Source organism: Phocoena phocoena, chromosome X, assembly GCF_963924675.1.
Source record: "Phocoena phocoena chromosome X, mPhoPho1.1, whole genome shotgun sequence".
Taxonomy (NCBI): domain Eukaryota; kingdom Metazoa; phylum Chordata; class Mammalia; order Artiodactyla; family Phocoenidae; genus Phocoena; species Phocoena phocoena.
The window spans coordinates 107,762,292-107,766,390 of NC_089240.1; the positions used below are offsets into that span (position 1 = coordinate 107,762,292).

The window sequence follows — 4,099 nt, forward strand, 5'->3', positions numbered from 1 at the left end:
AATCAGTTGTGGAGCTCCAGCAGCTTTCAGATTCACTACAGCAATTTTGGTAAAGACAATGTAGGAAACAAGTGAAAATGTCACACTTTCCCTGCAGCTCTAACATATGTGACTTACAGGGAGGGAAGGACTCTCTGGCTGACTGTGACAATTAGTCACGTCTGGTGAACCCAATATCAACACTTGTTGCCTCCTGTAATAAGGACAAACGACTTCTTTTACTCTTCTGCTTTCTAGGTCTCTTTCTGGTACATCTCATTGGCAGAATCTAAATTATATCTAGAACCTTACTGGCAAAGATGTGAAAATGGTTCATTAGGGCAAATCGCGAGTCCTTGCATGACAATGTAGTGGCAACTGTTTCACTTAAATTTGAAGAGCAGCACCCCAGTGAGGCGCTGAGCAGCCCCACCACCGCAGCTGGCCTTGTGACCATCCCAGCCCGGGAGGAGCCGCAGCTGCCAGCCGCCGGCCCCAGTCACCTTCACCGCAGCCATGAGCAGCGAGACCCAGCAGCCGCCCGCTGCCCCCGCCCTCAGCACTGCAGACCCCGAGCCGGGTCTGATGGGCAGCGGTGCAGGGAGCGGTGGCCCCGGCGACCTCACATTGGCGGTGCCTAACGGCGGCGACAAGGTCATCGCAACGAAGGTTTTGGGAACAGTAAAATGGTTCAACGTAAGAAACGGATATGGCTTCATCAAGAGGAATGACACCAAGGAAGATGTATTTGTACACCAGACTGCCATAAAGAAGAAGAACCCCAGGAAGTACCTTCGCAGCATAGGAGACAGAGAGACTGTGGAGTTTGATGTTGTTGAAGGAGAAAAGGACGCGGAGACAGCAAATGTTACAGGCCCTTGTGGAGTTCCAGCGCAAGGCGGTACATGTGCACCAGTCCGTAACCATTATAGACGCTCTCCACATCGCAGGGGTCTTCCACTCAACCACCAGCAGAATTACCAGAATAGTGTGAGTGGGGAGAAGGATGAGGGATCGGAGAGTGCTCCCGAAGGCCAGGCCCTACCGCAGGCGAAGGTTCCCACCTTACTACATGCGGAGACCCTATGGGTGATGACCACTGTATTCCAACCCTCCTGTGCAGGTTGGAGGGTGCTGACAACCAGGGTGCAGGGGAACAAGGTAGACCAGTGAGACAGAATATGTATCAGGGTTATAGACCATGATACCACAGGGGCCCTCCTGGCCAAAGACAGCCCAGAGAGGACGGCAATGAAGATGAGAAAAAATCAAGGAGATGAGACCCAAGGTCAGCAGCCGCCTCAATGTCTGTACCGCCGCAACTTCAATTACTGACGCAGACGCCCAGAAAACCCTAAACCACGAGACGGCAAAGAGACAAAAGCAGCCTATCCACCAGCTGAGAATTCATCTGCTACGAGGCTGAGCAGGGCAGGGCTGAGTAAATGCCCACTTATCATCTCTTCCATCATCCGGTTTAGTCATCCAACAAGAAGAAATGAATATGAATAAGAAATGAACAAAAGATTGGAGCCCAAGACCTTAAGTGCTTGCTTTTTGCCTGTTGACCAGATAACCAGAACTATCTGCGTTATCTATGCAGCATGGGGTTTTTATTATTTTTACCTAAAGACGTCTCTTTTTGGTAATGAAAAACATTTTTTTTAAAGCCTTGTTTTTCTCAATACACTTTTAAAGGTTTTTAAATTGTTTAATATCTGGTCAAGTTTGAGATTTTTAAGAACCTCATTGTTAATTTGTAATAAAAGTTTACAGCTTGATTTTTTTCAAAAAAGTCAAACTGCAAGCACCTATTAATAAATATCTTAAAAATTAAATTAAAAAAACAGCATGATGCAAAAGAAGTCTTAATAATGAAAACATGATTATGGAAGTTTAAGGTAATTAGGAGATAATATCAGGAAGTTAAAAATAAATACCATTTTCAACCTAGCACACACGTACACGAATGTGTGTGTGTGTGTGTGTGTGTGTGTATCCTTCACACAAGAAATGGAGATACAAGAGCAATGACCTAAGGTTTTAGCAGCACTGTATCTTTTGTTTAAGGAGAGATCCATGAGTGGTTATGAAGATTAGAAATAGTCTAGTGCTCAAGGTTTTACTGTCTAATGGGAAAGTCAAATCCTATTTAAATTGATAAATCTAGAAAATAATGAACATTCAACAAATCCAACTCTAACAGTAAAAGCATATACAGTAAGATCAATAGAATAAGAATGATATGAACATTTTTAATCTGGAAAGACCATATTTTTGTTATTTTAAAATTTCTCTTAATATTTAAATACAATATGCATATACAATATACAATGTACAATATTTTATTGATGCATAAATCATAAGTGTACAGTTAGATGAATTTTCTCAAAGTGAATATATGGATAACCATCATTCAGGCCAAGAAATATAATATTTTCAGCAGCACTGAAGCACAGTCACCCAAGAATGACCACTATCTTGACTTTAAACATCACGAATTAGTTCTCCTTGGTTTTAAACTTTATATATATACAGTAGAATGAATACGCAAGCTTTAGTATATTCAAAGAATGGAAACTGCACAGCAATGAGAGTGAACACACTAGGAAAGAAAGGGAAGTCCTGGGCTATTGAGTTTACATATTAGTCAACTATATTAGCTATTGCCAAATGCTTTTCCAAAATGAATCTAACAGTTTATTCTCCTACCAGGAGTATGTAGGAAATCAGCCTGTTTTACATCCTAACCAAAACTTGGTACTATCTGCTTTTAAAATTTTAACCATTATTATGAGCATTTAATAGTTTCTCAATCTGATTTTAATTAACATTCCTCTGATGACTAATTGATGCTGACTACATGTTAATATGTTTACTGGAGATTTGGAATCATCTATATGGAAGAACCTGTTCAAGTCAGATTATCAGTCTTTTATTAAATTGATTTGAAGAAGTTCATTATATATTTTGGAAGGAAATCCTTTATTGGATATCTGTATTCCTTCTTTTTACCAGAGCAAACATTGATCTACTGTGCAATTCTCCATCATAACCGTTCTATCATTTTCTTCCCATACGTGCTGCCAAATCTGAATTTCATGTCATCATCACATAGCTATTAAATAAATCCATACCCTCCCAATTTCCAGGGCTTTATTTTTTATTTCTCTGTTTATAGCATTACAATTTTAGTTCTAATAAAATCTCATTTTCATTATTGCATTTTCCAGCTTAAGAATTAATAAGAGTTGTGCTGTCAGAAGGGCAAGAAATTTTATTGCCAGAAAATCCTGTGAGGGGGGAAAAAGGTAGGACAGGAAGCTGGAGAAGAGGGAAAGAGCTGTTATTCTACACTGCAAGTCTGGGCTCTGTGAAGGAAAGAATTAGCAAGGAAGAGTCTCAGACTGCAGCACAGTTTTAGGAAAATTTACATCAGGCTAATACGGTATCCTGGGACCAAAGTTGCCCTGTGAGATTATTCCTACATCTCATAGGAATGGATCTGCCTTAGTATCACTGTGACTTTCAGTCATTTACTGGCAGCCACCTGTGGGTGCTCCTGGGGTCTTTTGTCTATTACATGAGATCTTAGAGCTGCACTTTCATGGTTGACACAAGAGCTCATTATAAATGACCTAAACAAATCAAAAATCTCCAATACTTCACAATCTTGGCTCACTTTTTTTTTTAAATCAAGCTTATCACTTACTACCCCCTTCCACAAAATTCTTGTTCCAGTCCTTACTGCACCTTTCTCTTATTCCCCATCTCCTTAGCTGCCATCTTTGTCACTGTTCCTCTATTATATGTTGTACTCGTTGACTATAATATTCTTGCACTACACTTCCACTTACTGAAGGTCAACTCTTTCATCAGTTGCTCAAATTCCATCTTCTCCATTAGCTCACTGCTCCAATGACCTTTACTTTTTTCTAATTCTCTTTAGCATTTATATTCCAAATCCTTATAGTATTTGATTTCTTATTGTTGTTGGCGTGCTACTAGATATATAATTTCCTTAACTTTATATATTATCTGAGAGGAAAAAAAATCAGAGGATTATATCTTCTACAGTGTTTTCATGTTCTAGGAATGAGAGCTCCTCATATGTGTACTC

General features: G+C 39.9%; 1 pseudogene; it reads left to right on the plus strand.

Moving 5' to 3' along the window:
• Nucleotides 1-495: 495 nt before the first annotated feature.
• LOC136142244 (Y-box-binding protein 1 pseudogene) lies at nt 496-1,491 on the plus strand (annotated as a pseudogene).
• The last annotated feature ends 2,608 nt before the right edge of the window (nt 1,492-4,099 follow it).